This window comes from Watersipora subatra, unplaced genomic scaffold (assembly GCF_963576615.1).
Source record: "Watersipora subatra unplaced genomic scaffold, tzWatSuba1.1 SCAFFOLD_242, whole genome shotgun sequence".
NCBI classification, from domain to species: Eukaryota; Metazoa; Bryozoa; class Gymnolaemata; order Cheilostomatida; family Watersiporidae; genus Watersipora; species Watersipora subatra.
The window spans coordinates 16,058-36,082 of NW_027045231.1; the positions used below are offsets into that span (position 1 = coordinate 16,058).

The 20,025-nt window shown below is 39.9% G+C and overlaps 16 non-coding genes across 16 annotated transcripts; 8 read left to right on the top strand and 8 right to left on the bottom strand.

The window, feature by feature from the left end:
• Window positions 1-1,763: 1,763 nt before the first annotated feature.
• LOC137410041 (5S ribosomal RNA) lies at window positions 1,764-1,882 on the bottom strand. The gene has a single exon (XR_010980952.1). It is a non-coding gene; the product is annotated as a 5S ribosomal RNA (ribosomal RNA).
• Window positions 1,883-2,016: 134 nt separating this feature from the next.
• LOC137410058 (5S ribosomal RNA) lies at window positions 2,017-2,135 on the top strand. The gene has a single exon (XR_010980968.1). It is a non-coding gene; the product is annotated as a 5S ribosomal RNA (ribosomal RNA).
• A 2,106-nt stretch (window positions 2,136-4,241) lies between these two features.
• LOC137410042 (5S ribosomal RNA) lies at window positions 4,242-4,360 on the bottom strand. The gene has a single exon (XR_010980953.1). It is a non-coding gene; the product is annotated as a 5S ribosomal RNA (ribosomal RNA).
• A 134-nt stretch (window positions 4,361-4,494) lies between these two features.
• Window positions 4,495-4,613, top strand: LOC137410059 (5S ribosomal RNA). Its single transcript, XR_010980969.1, has one exon. It is a non-coding gene; the product is annotated as a 5S ribosomal RNA (ribosomal RNA).
• A 2,099-nt stretch (window positions 4,614-6,712) lies between these two features.
• On the bottom strand, window positions 6,713-6,831 carry LOC137410043 (5S ribosomal RNA). Its single transcript, XR_010980954.1, has one exon. It is a non-coding gene; the product is annotated as a 5S ribosomal RNA (ribosomal RNA).
• Window positions 6,832-6,965: 134 nt separating this feature from the next.
• On the top strand, window positions 6,966-7,084 carry LOC137410060 (5S ribosomal RNA). Its single transcript, XR_010980970.1, has one exon. It is a non-coding gene; the product is annotated as a 5S ribosomal RNA (ribosomal RNA).
• Window positions 7,085-9,190: 2,106 nt separating this feature from the next.
• Window positions 9,191-9,309, bottom strand: LOC137410044 (5S ribosomal RNA). Its single transcript, XR_010980955.1, has one exon. It is a non-coding gene; the product is annotated as a 5S ribosomal RNA (ribosomal RNA).
• Window positions 9,310-9,443: 134 nt separating this feature from the next.
• On the top strand, window positions 9,444-9,562 carry LOC137410062 (5S ribosomal RNA). The gene has a single exon (XR_010980972.1). It is a non-coding gene; the product is annotated as a 5S ribosomal RNA (ribosomal RNA).
• A 2,099-nt stretch (window positions 9,563-11,661) lies between these two features.
• LOC137410045 (5S ribosomal RNA) lies at window positions 11,662-11,780 on the bottom strand. The gene has a single exon (XR_010980956.1). It is a non-coding gene; the product is annotated as a 5S ribosomal RNA (ribosomal RNA).
• Window positions 11,781-11,914: 134 nt separating this feature from the next.
• LOC137410063 (5S ribosomal RNA) lies at window positions 11,915-12,033 on the top strand. Its single transcript, XR_010980973.1, has one exon. It is a non-coding gene; the product is annotated as a 5S ribosomal RNA (ribosomal RNA).
• A 2,106-nt stretch (window positions 12,034-14,139) lies between these two features.
• On the bottom strand, window positions 14,140-14,258 carry LOC137410046 (5S ribosomal RNA). Its single transcript, XR_010980957.1, has one exon. It is a non-coding gene; the product is annotated as a 5S ribosomal RNA (ribosomal RNA).
• Window positions 14,259-14,392: 134 nt separating this feature from the next.
• LOC137410064 (5S ribosomal RNA) lies at window positions 14,393-14,511 on the top strand. Its single transcript, XR_010980974.1, has one exon. It is a non-coding gene; the product is annotated as a 5S ribosomal RNA (ribosomal RNA).
• Window positions 14,512-16,617: 2,106 nt separating this feature from the next.
• Window positions 16,618-16,736, bottom strand: LOC137410047 (5S ribosomal RNA). Its single transcript, XR_010980958.1, has one exon. It is a non-coding gene; the product is annotated as a 5S ribosomal RNA (ribosomal RNA).
• A 134-nt stretch (window positions 16,737-16,870) lies between these two features.
• Window positions 16,871-16,989, top strand: LOC137410065 (5S ribosomal RNA). The gene has a single exon (XR_010980975.1). It is a non-coding gene; the product is annotated as a 5S ribosomal RNA (ribosomal RNA).
• A 2,149-nt stretch (window positions 16,990-19,138) lies between these two features.
• Window positions 19,139-19,257, bottom strand: LOC137410048 (5S ribosomal RNA). Its single transcript, XR_010980959.1, has one exon. It is a non-coding gene; the product is annotated as a 5S ribosomal RNA (ribosomal RNA).
• A 134-nt stretch (window positions 19,258-19,391) lies between these two features.
• On the top strand, window positions 19,392-19,510 carry LOC137410066 (5S ribosomal RNA). The gene has a single exon (XR_010980976.1). It is a non-coding gene; the product is annotated as a 5S ribosomal RNA (ribosomal RNA).
• Window positions 19,511-20,025: the final 515 nt, after the last annotated feature.

Below are 20,025 nucleotides of genomic sequence, written 5' to 3' on the forward strand. Positions count from 1 at the left end.
TTAATCCGAAGAAATCTCTTTTAAAGGAAGTTTGTTACTTTTTCTCGACATAAAGTGACGCGCTATCGTAGATCTTATTAGTTTACCGGCTATCTAATGTCTACGCGTGTAAAGACAGGTGAGTAGAAAGCGCCGTTCTTTGGCTTGTTCTTCTCATCTACGAGTTCGAAAGAAAACAGCCCTACATAGAAAGCTTTTACTTACGCGAACAGGTGTGTTAAAAAGATGTTCACGTCGAACCAAATAAAGCGATGCTTTAGAAATGGTGTAATAGCCTCCAAACGAGTACGCTCGCGTTCGACCGCCGCGCGAGTAGCTTCAACTCCTAACGAAACAATCGTAGTACGTCTACTATATACACGTGTAAATTAGGATTCGTTTGCTCTCTTAACATCTGAAAGAGCGGTTAATCGCGCTGCAACGAAACATTCATGCGTACCATGTAAACTAGGATTCGTTCGCTCTCTCAATATTTGAAAGAGCGGTCAATCGCGCTGCCGGTTATTCGTCCAGCTCGCTCATTAGCTATGAAAAGCTATCGAGTTACTTCGAACGCATAGCTTAAAACTTTGCCATTGCGTAACGAATATTCCCGGCTCAAACGAATCGTTGATATTGTGCAAATTAGGAGTCGTGTGTACTCTCATACTTCGACGGCGTGGTTGTTCGCGCTCGATAATATTCGACTCGTTCACTCATTGGCTAAACGCATAGCGTTCAAGATCTCGCCGATTCGTACGAAGGTTGCAGGCTCGTTACCGCCGCTTCACGCGCTTTAGATTATTTCGTCAGCATTTTGAAAACTACGGTAAATATTTTCCTTTTAAATAATTATAATCGCGTGGAAATGACCTTACGCGAAAGTAGGCTTTTCGCTAGAGATAATTCCGCAAAGATAAAAACTGATGGAGCAACCTTAGCTACGCGCTGGCCCGCGCTCATCACCGAACTTAGTTGCCGTCGTAACGTAGATTCCACGTTCCGGTTTGTAATTCGTTTCGAAACTTTTTGACACAATTTACCTTTTAGACTTTTACGCATCCGCGAGTACGGTTTTGTTTCATCACGATCGAAGACGATCGCTCGAGTTTACATTACGAGAATGCGTATTTTGCGGCGAAAGGCCGAGTCGAGTTTCGTTTAGTTATTTATTTTAGCTTTTAGGTAAACTCGTAACGCCGACATACGAGTTGCGCAATTAAAAGGAAATCTTAACGCGAGTTTCTTGAGCTATTACGCCGCGCAAAATGAAAACGAATCGAAATTATATCCTCTTTAAAATACACGGGTAGCAGCGGCGCATGGCTGGTGAAGATGAGGAGATTGAAGCTAGCCGGATAGCATCAAGTACTAATAATAATCATATTATCCAGTTTCGGCTAAAACCTTTGAATGGAAATGATTTTTTATTTTATATCAAAAGATAGAGCGAATTAAAAGACTTTTAAATGGAAATGATTTTTTATTTTATATCAAAAGATAGAGCGAATTAAAAGACTTTTAAATGGAAATGATTTTTTGTTTTAAATCAAGAGATAGAGCGAATTAAAAGACTTTTAAATGGAAATGATTTTTTATTTTACATCAAGAGATAGAGCGAATTAAAAGACTTTCAAGCGGAAATGATTTTTTATTTTACATCAAGAGATAGAGCGAATTAAAAGACTTTCAAGCGGAAATGATTTTTTATTCTATATCAAGAGATAGAGTGAATTAAAGAAGCTTGAAAATTCTAAATTAGTATAATTTTGATAAAAACTAAAGGTCTACAGCACCCGGTATTCCCAGGCGGTCACCCATCCAAGTACTAACCGGGCTCGACGTTGCTTAGCTTCAGTGATCGGACGAGAACTGGCGTTTTCAACGTGATATGGCCGTAGACATTTAGTAAGCTTCAACAGACGCTAATGAGAAACGTGGCAATAATCAGCGAACGCCCATTGGACAATATAGTCACGGCTTGGTGAGCATTATTATAACTCTGCGTTAATAGCGTGTCTCGAAGAGCGCATCAGTGTCTACGGCCATATCACGTTGAAAACGCCAGTTCTCGTCCGATCACTGAAGCTAAGCAACGTCGAGCCCGGTTAGTACTTGGATGGGTGACCGCCTGGGAATACCGGGTGCTGTAGACTTTTTATTTATTTTTACATCTTGCTATCTTCATCGCGATCTTCGCGCTATCTTCATCTACATGTACATGTACATGTACATGTTCATGTACATGAACATGTACTACGTATGCGTTATATATATATACATATACTATGTACTATGTACTATGTACTATGTACTACGTACGTGTAGTGTGTAACAGTATATATAACTTTGCTGCTGCATTTCCGCGTCAAAACCCTTCTGGCAAGCGTGATCAATTAAAGCGCGACACTTTTTGTAGTCGAAGGATGTACTCTACTCGTGTATAACGAAAACTGTTGCAGCGTCCGATCTCAACATAAAAATAACATATTCTCACTTTTAATCCGAAGAAATCTCTTTTAAAGGAAGTTTGTTACTTTTTCTCGACATAAAGTGACGCGCTATCGTAGATCTTATTAGTTTACCGGCTATCTAATGTCTACGCGTGTAAAGACAGGTGAGTAGAAAGCGCCGTTCTTTGGCTTGTTCTTCTCATCTACGAGTTCGAAAGAAAACAGCCCTACATAGAAAGCTTTTACTTACGCGAACAGGTGTGTTAAAAAGATGTTCACGTCGAACCAAATAAAGCGATGCTTTAGAAATGGTGTAATAGCCTCCAAACGAGTACGCTCGCGTTCGACCGCCGCGCGAGTAGCTTCAACTCCTAACGAAACAATCGTAGTACGTCTACTATATACACGTGTAAATTAGGATTCGTTTGCTCTCTCAACATCTGAAAGAGCGGTTAATCGCGCTGCAACGAAACATTCATGCGTACCATGTAAATTAGGATTCGTTCGCTCTCTCAATATTTGAAAGAGCGGTCAATCGCGCTGCCGGTTATTCGTCCAGCTCGCTCATTAGCTATGAAAAGCTATCGAGTTACTTCGAACGTATAGCTTAAAACTTTGCCATTGCGTAACGAATATTCCCGGCTCAAACGAATCGTTGATATTGTGCAAATTAGGAGTCGTGTGTACTCTCATACTTCGATGGCGTGGTTGTTCGCGCTCGATAATATTCGACTCGTTCACTCATTGGCTAAACGCATAGCGCTCAAGATCTCGCCGATTCGTACGAAGGTTGCAGGCTCGTTACCGCCGCTTCACGCGCTTTAGATTATTTCGTCAGCATTTTGAAAACTACGGTAAATATTTTCCTTTTAAATAATTATAATTGCGTGGAAATGACCTTACGCGAAAGTAGGCTTTTCGCTAGAGATAGTTCCGCAAAGATAAAAACTGATGGAGCAACCTTAGCTACGCGCTGGCCCGCGCTCATCACCGAACTTAGTTGCCGTCGTAACGTAGATTCCACGTTCCGGTTTGTAAATCGTTTCGAAACTTTTTGACACAATTTACCTTTTAGACTTTTACGCATCCGCGAGTACGGTTTTGTTTCATCACGATCGAAGACGATCGCTCGAGTTTACATTACGAGAATGCGTATTTTGCGGCGAAAGGCCGAGTCGAGTTTCGTTTAGTTATTTATTTTAGCTTTTAGGTAAACTCGTAACGCCGACATACGAGTTGCGCAATTAAAAGAAAATCTTAACGCGAGTTTCTTGAGCTATTACGCCGCGCAAAATGAAAACGAATCGAAATTATATCCTCTTTAAAATGCACGGGTAGCAGCGGCGCATGGCTGGTGAAGATGAGGAGATTGAAGCTAGCCGGATAGCATCAAGTACTAATAATAATCATATTATCCAGTTTCGGCTAAAACCTTTGAATGGAAATGATTTTTTATTTTATATCAAAAGATAGAGCGAATTAAAAGACTTTTAAATGGAAATGATTTTTTATTTTATATCAAAAGATAGAGCGAATTAAAAGACTTTTAAATGGAAATGATTTTTTGTTTTAAATCAAGAGATAGAGCGAATTAAAAGACTTTTAAATGGAAATGATTTTTTATTTTACATCAAGAGATAGAGCGAATTAAAAGACTTTCAAGCGGAAATGATTTTTTATTTTACATCAAGAGATAGAGCGAATTAAAAGACTTTCAAGCGGAAATGATTTTTTATTCTATATCAAGAGATAGAGTGAATTAAAGAAGCTTGAAAATTCTAAATTAGTATAATTTTGATAAAAACTAAAGGTCTACAGCACCCGGTATTCCCAGGCGGTCACCCATCCAAGTACTAACCGGGCTCGACGTTGCTTAGCTTCAGTGATCGGACGAGAACTGGCGTTTTCAACGTGATATGGCCGTAGACATTTAGTAAGCTTCAACAGACGCTAATGAGAAACGTGGCAATAATCAGCGAACGCCCATTGGACAATATAGTCACGGCTTGGTGAGCATTATTATAACTCTGCGTTAATAGCGTGTCTCGAAGAGCGCATCAGTGTCTACGGCCATATCACGTTGAAAACGCCAGTTCTCGTCCGATCACTGAAGCTAAGCAACGTCGAGCCCGGTTAGTACTTGGATGGGTGACCGCCTGGGAATACCGGGTGCTGTAGACTTTTTATTTATTTTTACATCTTGCTATCTTCATCGCGATCTTCGCGCTATCGTCATCTACATGTACATGTACATGTACATGTTCATGTACATGAACATGTACTACGTATGCGTTATATATATATACATATACTATGTACTATGTACTATGTACTACGTACGTGTAGTGTGTAACAGTATATATAACTTTGCTGCTGCATTTCCGCGTCAAAACCCTTCTGGCAAGCGTGATCAATTAAAGCGCGACACTTTTTGTAGTCGAAGGATGTACTCTACTCGTGTATAACGAAAACTGTTGCAGCGTCCGATCTCAACATAAAAATAACATATTCTCACTTTTAATCCGAAGAAATCTCTTTTAAAGGAAGTTTGTTACTTTTTCTCGACATAAAGTGACGCGCTATCGTAGATCTTATTAGTTTACCGGCTATCTAATGTCTACGCGTGTAAAGACAGGTGAGTAGAAAGCGCCGTTCTTTGGCTTGTTCTTCTCATCTACGAGTTCGAAAGAAAACAGCCCTACATAGAAAGCTTTTACTTACGCGAACAGGTGTGTTAAAAAGATGTTCACGTCGAACCAAATAAAGCGATGCTTTAGAAATGGTGTAATAGCCTCCAAACGAGTACGCTCGCGTTCGACCGCCGCGCGAGTAGCTTCAACTCCTAACGAAACAATCGTAGTACGTCTACTATATACACGTGTAAATTAGGATTCGTTTGCTCTCTTAACATCTGAAAGAGCGGTTAATCGCGCTGCAACGAAACATTCATGCGTACCATGTAAACTAGGATTCGTTCGCTCTCTCAATATTTGAAAGAGCGGTCAATCGCGCTGCCGGTTATTCGTCCAGCTCGCTCATTAGCTATGAAAAGCTATCGAGTTACTTCGAACGCATAGCTTAAAACTTTGCCATTGCGTAACGAATATTCCCGGCTCAAACGAATCGTTGATATTGTGCAAATTAGGAGTCGTGTGTACTCTCATACTTCGACGGCGTGGTTGTTCGCGCTCGATAATATTCGACTCGTTCACTCATTGGCTAAACGCATAGCGTTCAAGATCTCGCCGATTCGTACGAAGGTTGCAGGCTCGTTACCGCCGCTTCACGCGCTTTAGATTATTTCGTCAGCATTTTGAAAACTACGGTAAATATTTTCCTTTTAAATAATTATAATCGCGTGGAAATGACCTTACGCGAAAGTAGGCTTTTCGCTAGAGATAATTCCGCAAAGATAAAAACTGATGGAGCAACCTTAGCTACGCGCTGGCCCGCGCTCATCACCGAACTTAGTTGCCGTCGTAACGTAGATTCCACGTTCCGGTTTGTAATTCGTTTCGAAACTTTTTGACACAATTTACCTTTTAGACTTTTACGCATCCGCGAGTACGGTTTTGTTTCATCACGATCGAAGACGATCGCTCGAGTTTACATTACGAGAATGCGTATTTTGCGGCGAAAGGCCGAGTCGAGTTTCGTTTAGTTATTTATTTTAGCTTTTAGGTAAACTCGTAACGCCGACATACGAGTTGCGCAATTAAAAGGAAATCTTAACGCGAGTTTCTTGAGCTATTACGCCGCGCAAAATGAAAATGAATCGAAATTATATCCTCTTTAAAATACACGGGTAGCAGCGGCGCATGGCTGGTGAAGATGAGGAGATTGAAGCTAGCCGGATAGCATCAAGTACTAATAATAATCATATTATCCAGTTTCGGCTAAAACCTTTGAATGGAAATGATTTTTTATTTTATATCAAAAGATAGAGCGAATTAAAAGACTTTTAAATGGAAATGATTTTTTATTTTATATCAAAAGATAGAGCGAATTAAAAGACTTTTAAATGGAAATGATTTTTTGTTTTAAATCAAGAGATAGAGCGAATTAAAAGACTTTTAAATGGAAATGATTTTTTATTTTACATCAAGAGATAGAGCGAATTAAAAGACTTTCAAGCGGAAATGATTTTTTATTTTACATCAAGAGATAGAGCGAATTAAAAGACTTTCAAGCGGAAATGATTTTTTATTCTATATCAAGAGATAGAGTGAATTAAAGAAGCTTGAAAATTCTAAATTAGTATAATTTTGATAAAAACTAAAGGTCTACAGCACCCGGTATTCCCAGGCGGTCACCCATCCAAGTACTAACCGGGCTCGACGTTGCTTAGCTTCAGTGATCGGACGAGAACTGGCGTTTTCAACGTGATATGGCCGTAGACATTTAGTAAGCTTCAACAGACGCTAATGAGAAACGTGGCAATAATCAGCGAACGCCCATTGGACAATATAGTCACGGCTTGGTGAGCATTATTATAACTCTGCGTTAATAGCGTGTCTCGAAGAGCGCATCAGTGTCTACGGCCATATCACGTTGAAAACGCCAGTTCTCGTCCGATCACTGAAGCTAAGCAACGTCGAGCCCGGTTAGTACTTGGATGGGTGACCGCCTGGGAATACCGGGTGCTGTAGACTTTTTATTTATTTTTACATCTTGCTATCTTCATCGCGATCTTCGCGCTATCTTCATCTACATGTACATGTACATGTACATGTTCATGTACATGAACATGTACTACGTATGCGTTATATATATATACATATACTATGTACTATGTACTATGTACTATGTACTACGTACGTGTAGTGTGTAACAGTATATATAACTTTGCTGCTGCATTTCCGCGTCAAAACCCTTCTGGCAAGCGTGATCAATTAAAGCGCGACACTTTTTGTAGTCGAAGGATGTACTCTACTCGTGTATAACGAAAACTGTTGCAGCGTCCGATCTCAACATAAAAATAACATATTCTCACTTTTAATCCGAAGAAATCTCTTTTAAAGGAAGTTTGTTACTTTTTCTCGACATAAAGTGACGCGCTATCGTAGATCTTATTAGTTTACCGGCTATCTAATGTCTACGCGTGTAAAGACAGGTGAGTAGAAAGCGCCGTTCTTTGGCTTGTTCTTCTCATCTACGAGTTCGAAAGAAAACAGCCCTACATAGAAAGCTTTTACTTACGCGAACAGGTGTGTTAAAAAGATGTTCACGTCGAACCAAATAAAGCGATGCTTTAGAAATGGTGTAATAGCCTCCAAACGAGTACGCTCGCGTTCGACCGCCGCGCGAGTAGCTTCAACTCCTAACGAAACAATCGTAGTACGTCTACTATATACACGTGTAAATTAGGATTCGTTTGCTCTCTCAACATCTGAAAGAGCGGTTAATCGCGCTGCAACGAAACATTCATGCGTACCATGTAAATTAGGATTCGTTCGCTCTCTCAATATTTGAAAGAGCGGTCAATCGCGCTGCCGGTTATTCGTCCAGCTCGCTCATTAGCTATGAAAAGCTATCGAGTTACTTCGAACGTATAGCTTAAAACTTTGCCATTGCGTAACGAATATTCCCGGCTCAAACGAATCGTTGATATTGTGCAAATTAGGAGTCGTGTGTACTCTCATACTTCGATGGCGTGGTTGTTCGCGCTCGATAATATTCGACTCGTTCACTCATTGGCTAAACGCATAGCGCTCAAGATCTCGCCGATTCGTACGAAGGTTGCAGGCTCGTTACCGCCGCTTCACGCGCTTTAGATTATTTCGTCAGCATTTTGAAAACTACGGTAAATATTTTCCTTTTAAATAATTATAATTGCGTGGAAATGACCTTACGCGAAAGTAGGCTTTTCGCTAGAGATAGTTCCGCAAAGATAAAAACTGATGGAGCAACCTTAGCTACGCGCTGGCCCGCGCTCATCACCGAACTTAGTTGCCGTCGTAACGTAGATTCCACGTTCCGGTTTGTAAATCGTTTCGAAACTTTTTGACACAATTTACCTTTTAGACTTTTACGCATCCGCGAGTACGGTTTTGTTTCATCACGATCGAAGACGATCGCTCGAGTTTACATTACGAGAATGCGTATTTTGCGGCGAAAGGCCGAGTCGAGTTTCGTTTAGTTATTTATTTTAGCTTTTAGGTAAACTCGTAACGCCGACATACGAGTTGCGCAATTAAAAGAAAATCTTAACGCGAGTTTCTTGAGCTATTACGCCGCGCAAAATGAAAACGAATCGAAATTATATCCTCTTTAAAATGCACGGGTAGCAGCGGCGCATGGCTGGTGAAGATGAGGAGATTGAAGCTAGCCGGATAGCATCAAGTACTAATAATAATCATATTATCCAGTTTCGGCTAAAACCTTTGAATGGAAATGATTTTTTATTTTATATCAAAAGATAGAGCGAATTAAAAGACTTTTAAATGGAAATGATTTTTTATTTTATATCAAAAGATAGAGCGAATTAAAAGACTTTTAAATGGAAATGATTTTTTGTTTTAAATCAAGAGATAGAGCGAATTAAAAGACTTTTAAATGGAAATGATTTTTTATTTTACATCAAGAGATAGAGCGAATTAAAAGACTTTCAAGCGGAAATGATTTTTTATTTTACATCAAGAGATAGAGCGAATTAAAAGACTTTCAAGCGGAAATGATTTTTTATTCTATATCAAGAGATAGAGTGAATTAAAGAAGCTTGAAAATTCTAAATTAGTATAATTTTGATAAAAACTAAAGGTCTACAGCACCCGGTATTCCCAGGCGGTCACCCATCCAAGTACTAACCGGGCTCGACGTTGCTTAGCTTCAGTGATCGGACGAGAACTGGCGTTTTCAACGTGATATGGCCGTAGACATTTAGTAAGCTTCAACAGACGCTAATGAGAAACGTGGCAATAATCAGCGAACGCCCATTGGACAATATAGTCACGGCTTGGTGAGCATTATTATAACTCTGCGTTAATAGCGTGTCTCGAAGAGCGCATCAGTGTCTACGGCCATATCACGTTGAAAACGCCAGTTCTCGTCCGATCACTGAAGCTAAGCAACGTCGAGCCCGGTTAGTACTTGGATGGGTGACCGCCTGGGAATACCGGGTGCTGTAGACTTTTTATTTATTTTTACATCTTGCTATCTTCATCGCGATCTTCGCGCTATCTTCATCTACATGTACATGTACATGTACATGTTCATGTACATGAACATGTACTACGTATGCGTTATATATATATACATATACTATGTACTATGTACTATGTACTACGTACGTGTAGTGTGTAACAGTATATATAACTTTGCTGCTGCATTTCCGCGTCAAAACCCTTCTGGCAAGCGTGATCAATTAAAGCGCGACACTTTTTGTAGTCGAAGGATGTACTCTACTCGTGTATAACGAAAACTGTTGCAGCGTCCGATCTCAACATAAAAATAACATATTCTCACTTTTAATCCGAAGAAATCTCTTTTAAAGGAAGTTTGTTACTTTTTCTCGACATAAAGTGACGCGCTATCGTAGATCTTATTAGTTTACCGGCTATCTAATGTCTACGCGTGTAAAGACAGGTGAGTAGAAAGCGCCGTTCTTTGGCTTGTTCTTCTCATCTACGAGTTCGAAAGAAAACAGCCCTACATAGAAAGCTTTTACTTACGCGAACAGGTGTGTTAAAAAGATGTTCACGTCGAACCAAATAAAGCGATGCTTTAGAAATGGTGTAATAGCCTCCAAACGAGTACGCTCGCGTTCGACCGCCGCGCGAGTAGCTTCAACTCCTAACGAAACAATCGTAGTACGTCTACTATATACACGTGTAAATTAGGATTCGTTTGCTCTCTTAACATCTGAAAGAGCGGTTAATCGCGCTGCAACGAAACATTCATGCGTACCATGTAAACTAGGATTCGTTCGCTCTCTCAATATTTGAAAGAGCGGTCAATCGCGCTGCCGGTTATTCGTCCAGCTCGCTCATTAGCTATGAAAAGCTATCGAGTTACTTCGAACGCATAGCTTAAAACTTTGCCATTGCGTAACGAATATTCCCGGCTCAAACGAATCGTTGATATTGTGCAAATTAGGAGTCGTGTGTACTCTCATACTTCGACGGCGTGGTTGTTCGCGCTCGATAATATTCGACTCGTTCACTCATTGGCTAAACGCATAGCGTTCAAGATCTCGCCGATTCGTACGAAGGTTGCAGGCTCGTTACCGCCGCTTCACGCGCTTTAGATTATTTCGTCAGCATTTTGAAAACTACGGTAAATATTTTCCTTTTAAATAATTATAATCGCGTGGAAATGACCTTACGCGAAAGTAGGCTTTTCGCTAGAGATAATTCCGCAAAGATAAAAACTGATGGAGCAACCTTAGCTACGCGCTGGCCCGCGCTCATCACCGAACTTAGTTGCCGTCGTAACGTAGATTCCACGTTCCGGTTTGTAATTTGTTTCGAAACTTTTTGACACAATTTACCTTTTAGACTTTTACGCATCCGCGAGTACGGTTTTGTTTCATCACGATCGAAGACGATCGCTCGAGTTTACATTACGAGAATGCGTATTTTGCGGCGAAAGGCCGAGTCGAGTTTCGTTTAGTTATTTATTTTAGCTTTTAGGTAAACTCGTAACGCCGACATACGAGTTGCGCAATTAAAAGGAAATCTTAACGCGAGTTTCTTGAGCTATTACGCCGCGCAAAATGAAAACGAATCGAAATTATATCCTCTTTAAAATACACGGGTAGCAGCGGCGCATGGCTGGTGAAGATGAGGAGATTGAAGCTAGCCGGATAGCATCAAGTACTAATAATAATCATATTATCCAGTTTCGGCTAAAACCTTTGAATGGAAATGATTTTTTATTTTATATCAAAAGATAGAGCGAATTAAAAGACTTTTAAATGGAAATGATTTTTTATTTTATATCAAAAGATAGAGCGAATTAAAAGACTTTTAAATGGAAATGATTTTTTGTTTTAAATCAAGAGATAGAGCGAATTAAAAGACTTTTAAATGGAAATGATTTTTTATTTTACATCAAGAGATAGAGCGAATTAAAAGACTTTCAAGCGGAAATGATTTTTTATTTTACATCAAGAGATAGAGCGAATTAAAAGACTTTCAAGCGGAAATGATTTTTTATTCTATATCAAGAGATAGAGTGAATTAAAGAAGCTTGAAAATTCTAAATTAGTATAATTTTGATAAAAACTAAAGGTCTACAGCACCCGGTATTCCCAGGCGGTCACCCATCCAAGTACTAACCGGGCTCGACGTTGCTTAGCTTCAGTGATCGGACGAGAACTGGCGTTTTCAACGTGATATGGCCGTAGACATTTAGTAAGCTTCAACAGACGCTAATGAGAAACGTGGCAATAATCAGCGAACGCCCATTGGACAATATAGTCACGGCTTGGTGAGCATTATTATAACTCTGCGTTAATAGCGTGTCTCGAAGAGCGCATCAGTGTCTACGGCCATATCACGTTGAAAACGCCAGTTCTCGTCCGATCACTGAAGCTAAGCAACGTCGAGCCCGGTTAGTACTTGGATGGGTGACCGCCTGGGAATACCGGGTGCTGTAGACTTTTTATTTATTTTTACATCTTGCTATCTTCATCGCGATCTTCGCGCTATCTTCATCTACATGTACATGTACATGTACATGTTCATGTACATGAACATGTACTACGTATGCGTTATATATATATACATATACTATGTACTATGTACTATGTACTATGTACTACGTACGTGTAGTGTGTAACAGTATATATAACTTTGCTGCTGCATTTCCGCGTCAAAACCCTTCTGGCAAGCGTGATCAATTAAAGCGCGACACTTTTTGTAGTCGAAGGATGTACTCTACTCGTGTATAACGAAAACTGTTGCAGCGTCCGATCTCAACATAAAAATAACATATTCTCACTTTTAATCCGAAGAAATCTCTTTTAAAGGAAGTTTGTTACTTTTTCTCGACATAAAGTGACGCGCTATCGTAGATCTTATTAGTTTACCGGCTATCTAATGTCTACGCGTGTAAAGACAGGTGAGTAGAAAGCGCCGTTCTTTGGCTTGTTCTTCTCATCTACGAGTTCGAAAGAAAACAGCCCTACATAGAAAGCTTTTACTTACGCGAACAGGTGTGTTAAAAAGATGTTCACGTCGAACCAAATAAAGCGATGCTTTAGAAATGGTGTAATAGCCTCCAAACGAGTACGCTCGCGTTCGACCGCCGCGCGAGTAGCTTCAACTCCTAACGAAACAATCGTAGTACGTCTACTATATACACGTGTAAATTAGGATTCGTTTGCTCTCTTAACATCTGAAAGAGCGGTTAATCGCGCTGCAACGAAACATTCATGCGTACCATGTAAACTAGGATTCGTTCGCTCTCTCAATATTTGAAAGAGCGGTCAATCGCGCTGCCGGTTATTCGTCCAGCTCGCTCATTAGCTATGAAAAGCTATCGAGTTACTTCGAACGCATAGCTTAAAACTTTGCCATTGCGTAACGAATATTCCCGGCTCAAACGAATCGTTGATATTGTGCAAATTAGGAGTCGTGTGTACTCTCATACTTCGACGGCGTGGTTGTTCGCGCTCGATAATATTCGACTCGTTCACTCATTGGCTAAACGCATAGCGTTCAAGATCTCGCCGATTCGTACGAAGGTTGCAGGCTCGTTACCGCCGCTTCACGCGCTTTAGATTATTTCGTCAGCATTTTGAAAACTACGGTAAATATTTTCCTTTTAAATAATTATAATCGCGTGGAAATGACCTTACGCGAAAGTAGGCTTTTCGCTAGAGATAATTCCGCAAAGATAAAAACTGATGGAGCAACCTTAGCTACGCGCTGGCCCGCGCTCATCACCGAACTTAGTTGCCGTCGTAACGTAGATTCCACGTTCCGGTTTGTAATTCGTTTCGAAACTTTTTGACACAATTTACCTTTTAGACTTTTACGCATCCGCGAGTACGGTTTTGTTTCATCACGATCGAAGACGATCGCTCGAGTTTACATTACGAGAATGCGTATTTTGCGGCGAAAGGCCGAGTCGAGTTTCGTTTAGTTATTTATTTTAGCTTTTAGGTAAACTCGTAACGCCGACATACGAGTTGCGCAATTAAAAGGAAATCTTAACGCGAGTTTCTTGAGCTATTACGCCGCGCAAAATGAAAACGAATCGAAATTATATCCTCTTTAAAATACACGGGTAGCAGCGGCGCATGGCTGGTGAAGATGAGGAGATTGAAGCTAGCCGGATAGCATCAAGTACTAATAATAATCATATTATCCAGTTTCGGCTAAAACCTTTGAATGGAAATGATTTTTTATTTTATATCAAAAGATAGAGCGAATTAAAAGACTTTTAAATGGAAATGATTTTTTATTTTATATCAAAAGATAGAGCGAATTAAAAGACTTTTAAATGGAAATGATTTTTTGTTTTAAATCAAGAGATAGAGCGAATTAAAAGACTTTTAAATGGAAATGATTTTTTATTTTACATCAAGAGATAGAGCGAATTAAAAGACTTTCAAGCGGAAATGATTTTTTATTTTACATCAAGAGATAGAGCGAATTAAAAGACTTTCAAGCGGAAATGATTTTTTATTCTATATCAAGAGATAGAGTGAATTAAAGAAGCTTGAAAATTCTAAATTAGTATAATTTTGATAAAAACTAAAGGTCTACAGCACCCGGTATTCCCAGGCGGTCACCCATCCAAGTACTAACCGGGCTCGACGTTGCTTAGCTTCAGTGATCGGACGAGAACTGGCGTTTTCAACGTGATATGGCCGTAGACATTTAGTAAGCTTCAACAGACGCTAATGAGAAACGTGGCAATAATCAGCGAACGCCCATTGGACAATATAGTCACGGCTTGGTGAGCATTATTATAACTCTGCGTTAATAGCGTGTCTCGAAGAGCGCATCAGTGTCTACGGCCATATCACGTTGAAAACGCCAGTTCTCGTCCGATCACTGAAGCTAAGCAACGTCGAGCCCGGTTAGTACTTGGATGGGTGACCGCCTGGGAATACCGGGTGCTGTAGACTTTTTATTTATTTTTACATCTTGCTATCTTCATCGCGATCTTCGCGCTATCTTCATCTACATGTACATGTACATGTACATGTTCATGTACATGAACATGTACTACGTATGCGTTATATATATATACATATACTATGTACTATGTACTATGTACTATGTACTACGTACGTGTAGTGTGTAACAGTATATATAACTTTGCTGCTGCATTTCCGCGTCAAAACCCTTCTGGCAAGCGTGATCAATTAAAGCGCGACACTTTTTGTAGTCGAAGGATGTACTCTACTCGTGTATAACGAAAACTGTTGCAGCGTCCGATCTCAACATAAAAATAACATATTCTCACTTTTAATCCGAAGAAATCTCTTTTAAAGGAAGTTTGTTACTTTTTCTCGACATAAAGTGACGCGCTATCGTAGATCTTATTAGTTTACCGGCTATCTAATGTCTACGCGTGTAAAGACAGGTGAGTAGAAAGCGCCGTTCTTTGGCTTGTTCTTCTCATCTACGAGTTCGAAAGAAAACAGCCCTACATAGAAAGCTTTTACTTACGCGAACAGGTGTGTTAAAAAGATGTTCACGTCGAACCAAATAAAGCGATGCTTTAGAAATGGTGTAATAGCCTCCAAACGAGTACGCTCGCGTTCGACCGCCGCGCGAGTAGCTTCAACTCCTAACGAAACAATCGTAGTACGTCTACTATATACACGTGTAAATTAGGATTCGTTTGCTCTCTTAACATCTGAAAGAGCGGTTAATCGCGCTGCAACGAAACATTCATGCGTACCATGTAAACTAGGATTCGTTCGCTCTCTCAATATTTGAAAGAGCGGTCAATCGCGCTGCCGGTTATTCGTCCAGCTCGCTCATTAGCTATGAAAAGCTATCGAGTTACTTCGAACGCATAGCTTAAAACTTTGCCATTGCGTAACGAATATTCCCGGCTCAAACGAATCGTTGATATTGTGCAAATTAGGAGTCGTGTGTACTCTCATACTTCGACGGCGTGGTTGTTCGCGCTCGATAATATTCGACTCGTTCACTCATTGGCTAAACGCATAGCGTTCAAGATCTCGCCGATTCGTACGAAGGTTGCAGGCTCGTTACCGCCGCTTCACGCGCTTTAGATTATTTCGTCAGCATTTTGAAAACTACGGTAAATATTTTCCTTTTAAATAATTATAATCGCGTGGAAATGACCTTACGCGAAAGTAGGCTTTTCGCTAGAGATAATTCCGCAAAGATAAAAACTGATGGAGCAACCTTAGCTACGCGCTGGCCCGCGCTCATCACCGAACTTAGTTGCCGTCGTAACGTAGATTCCACGTTCCGGTTTGTAATTCGTTTCGAAACTTTTTGACACAATTTACCTTTTAGACTTTTACGCATCCGCGAGTACGGTTTTGTTTCATCACGATCGAAGACGATCGCTCGAGTTTACATTACGAGAATGCGTATTTTGCGGCGAAAGGCCGAGTCGAGTTTCGTTTAGTTATTTATTTTAGCTTTTAGGTAAACTCGTAACGCCGACATACGAGTTGCGCAATTAAAAGGAAATCTTAACGCGAGTTTCTTGAGCTATTACGCCGCGCAAAATGAAAACGAATCGAAATTATATCCTCTTTAAAATACACGGGTAGCAGCGGCGCATGGCTGGTGAAGATGAGGAGATTGAAGCTAGCCGGATAGCATCAAGTACTAATAATAATCATATTATCCAGTTTCGGCTAAAACCTTTGAATGGAAATGATTTTTTATTTTATATCAAAAGATAGAGCGAATTAAAAGACTTTTAAATGGAAATGATTTTTTATTTTATATCAAAAGATAGAGCGAATTAAAAGACTTTTAAATGGAAATGATTTTTTGTTTTAAATCAAGAGATAGAGCGAATTAAAAGACTTTTAAATGGAAATGATTTTTTATTTTACATCAAGAGATAGAGCGAATTAAAAGACTTTCAAGCGGAAATGATTTTTTATTTTACATCAAGAGATAGAGCGAATTAAAAGACTTTCAAGCGGAAATGATTTTTTATTCTATATCAAGAGATAGAGTGAATTAAAGAAGCTTGAAAATTCTAAATTAGTATAATTTTGATAAAAACTAAAGGTCTACAGCACCCGGTATTCCCAGGCGGTCACCCATCCAAGTACTAACCGGGCTCGACGTTGCTTAGCTTCAGTGATCGGACGAGAACTGGCGTTTTCAACGTGATATGGCCGTAGACATTTAGTAAGCTTCAACAGACGCTAATGAGAAACGTGGCAATAATCAGCGAACGCCCATTGGACAATATAGTCACGGCTTGGTGAGCATTATTATAACTCTGCGTTAATAGCGTGTCTCGAAGAGCGCATCAGTGTCTACGGCCATATCACGTTGAAAACGCCAGTTCTCGTCCGATCACTGAAGCTAAGCAACGTCGAGCCCGGTTAGTACTTGGATGGGTGACCGCCTGGGAATACCGGGTGCTGTAGACTTTTTATTTATTTTTACATCTTGCTATCTTCATCGCGATCTTCGCGCTATCTTCATCTACATGTACATGTACATGTTCATGTACATGAACATGTACTACGTATGCGTTATATATATATACATATACTATGTACTATGTACTATGTACTACGTACGTGTAGTGTGTAACAGTATATATAACTTTGCTGCTGCATTTCCGCGTCAAAACCCTTCTGGCAAGCGTGATCAATTAAAGCGCGACACTTTTTGTAGTCGAAGGATGTACTCTACTCGTGTATAACGAAAACTGTTGCAGCGTCCGATCTCAACATAAAAATAACATATTCTCACTTTTAATCCGAAGAAATCTCTTTTAAAGGAAGTTTGTTACTTTTTCTCGACATAAAGTGACGCGCTATCGTAGATCTTATTAGTTTACCGGCTATCTAATGTCTACGCGTGTAAAGACAGGTGAGTAGAAAGCGCCGTTCTTTGGCTTGTTCTTCTCATCTACGAGTTCGAAAGAAAACAGCCCTACATAGAAAGCTTTTACTTACGCGAACAGGTGTGTTAAAAAGATGTTCACGTCGAACCAAATAAAGCGATGCTTTAGAAATGGTGTAATAGCCTCCAAACGAGTACGCTCGCGTTCGACCGCCGCGCGAGTAGCTTCAACTCCTAACGAAACAATCGTAGTACGTCTACTATATACACGTGTAAATTAGGATTCGTTTGCTCTCTCAACATCTGAAAGAGCGGTTAATCGCGCTGCAACGAAACATTCATGCGTACCATGTAAACTAGGATTCGTTCGCTCTCTCAATATTTGAAAGAGCGGTCAATCGCGCTGCCGGTTATTCGTCCAGCTCGCTCATTAGCTATGAAAAGCTATCGAGTTACTTCGAACGCATAGCTTAAAACTTTGCCATTGCGTAACGAATATTCCCGGCTCAAACGAATCGTTGATATTGTGCAAATTAGGAGTCGTGTGTACTCTCATACTTCGATGGCGTGGTTGTTCGCGCTCGATAATATTCGACTCGTTCACTCATTGGCTAAACGCATAGCGCTCAAGATCTCGCCGATTCGTACGAAGGTTGCAGGCTCGTTACCGCCGCTTCACGCGCTTTAGATTATTTCGTCAGCATTTTGAAAACTACGGTAAATATTTTCCTTTTAAATAATTATAATTGCGTGGAAATGACCTTACGCGAAAGTAGGCTTTTCGCTAGAGATAGTTCCGCAAAGATAAAAACTGATGGAGCAACCTTAGCTACGCGCTGGCCCGCGCTCATCACCGAACTTAGTTGCCGTCGTAACGTAGATTCCACGTTCCGGTTTGTAAATCGTTTCGAAACTTTTTGACACAATTTACCTTTTAGACTTTTACGCATCCGCGAGTACGGTTTTGTTTCATCACGATCGAAGACGATCGCTCGAGTTTACATTACGAGAATGCGTATTTTGCGGCGAAAGGCCGAGTCGAGTTTCGTTTAGTTATTTATTTTAGCTTTTAGGTAAACTCGTAACGCCGACATACGAGTTGCGCAATTAAAAGAAAATCTTAACGCGAGTTTCTTGAGCTATTACGCCGCGCAAAATGAAAACGAATCGAAATTATATCCTCTTTAAAATGCACGGGTAGCAGCGGCGCATGGCTGGTGAAGATGAGGAGATTGAAGCTAGCCGGATAGCATCAAGTACTAATAATATTCATATTATCCAGTTTCGGCTAAAACCTTTGAATGGAAATGATTTTTTATTTTATATCAAAAGATAGAGCGAATTAAAAGACTTTTAAATGGAAATGATTTTTTATTTTATATCAAAAGATAGAGCGAATTAAAAGACTTTTAAATGGAAATGATTTTTTATTTTATATCAAAAGATAGAGCGAATTAAAAGACTTTTAAATGGAAATGATTTTTTGTTTTAAATCAAGAGATAGAGCGAATTAAAAGACTTTTAAATGGAAATGATTTTTTATTTTACATCAAGAGATAGAGCGAATTAAAAGACTTTCAAGCGGAAATGATTTTTTATTTTACATCAAGAGATAGAGCGAATTAAAAGACTTTCAAGCGGAAATGATTTTTTATTCTATATCAAGAGATAGAGTGAATTAAAGAAGCTTGAAAATTCTAAATTAGTATAATTTTGATAAAAACTAAAGGTCTACAGCACCCGGTATTCCCAGGCGGTCACCCATCCAAGTACTAACCGGGCTCGACGTTGCTTAGCTTCAGTGATCGGACGAGAACTGGCGTTTTCAACGTGATATGGCCGTAGACATTTAGTAAGCTTCAACAGACGCTAATGAGAAACGTGGCAATAATCAGCGAACGCCCATTGGACAATATAGTCACGGCTTGGTGAGCATTATTATAACTCTGCGTTAATAGCGTGTCTCGAAGAGCGCATCAGTGTCTACGGCCATATCACGTTGAAAACGCCAGTTCTCGTCCGATCACTGAAGCTAAGCAACGTCGAGCCCGGTTAGTACTTGGATGGGTGACCGCCTGGGAATACCGGGTGCTGTAGACTTTTTATTTATTTTTACATCTTGCTATCTTCATCGCGATCTTCGCGCTATCTTCATCTACATGTACATGTACATGTACATGTTCATGTACATGAACATGTACTACGTATGCGTTATATATATATACATATACTATGTACTATGTACTATGTACTATGTACTACGTACGTGTAGTGTGTAACAGTATATATAACTTTGCTGCTGCATTTCCGCGTCAAAACCCTTCTGGCAAGCGTGATCAATTAAAGCGCGACACTTTTTGTAGTCGAAGGATGTACTCTACTCGTGTATAACGAAAACTGTTGCAGCGTCCGATCTCAACATAAAAATAACATATTCTCACTTTTAATCCGAAGAAATCTCTTTTAAAGGAAGTTTGTTACTTTTTCTCGACATAAAGTGACGCGCTATCGTAGATCTTATTAGTTTACCGGCTATCTAATGTCTACGCGTGTAAAGACAGGTGAGTAGAAAGCGCCGTTCTTTGGCTTGTTCTTCTCATCTACGAGTTCGAAAG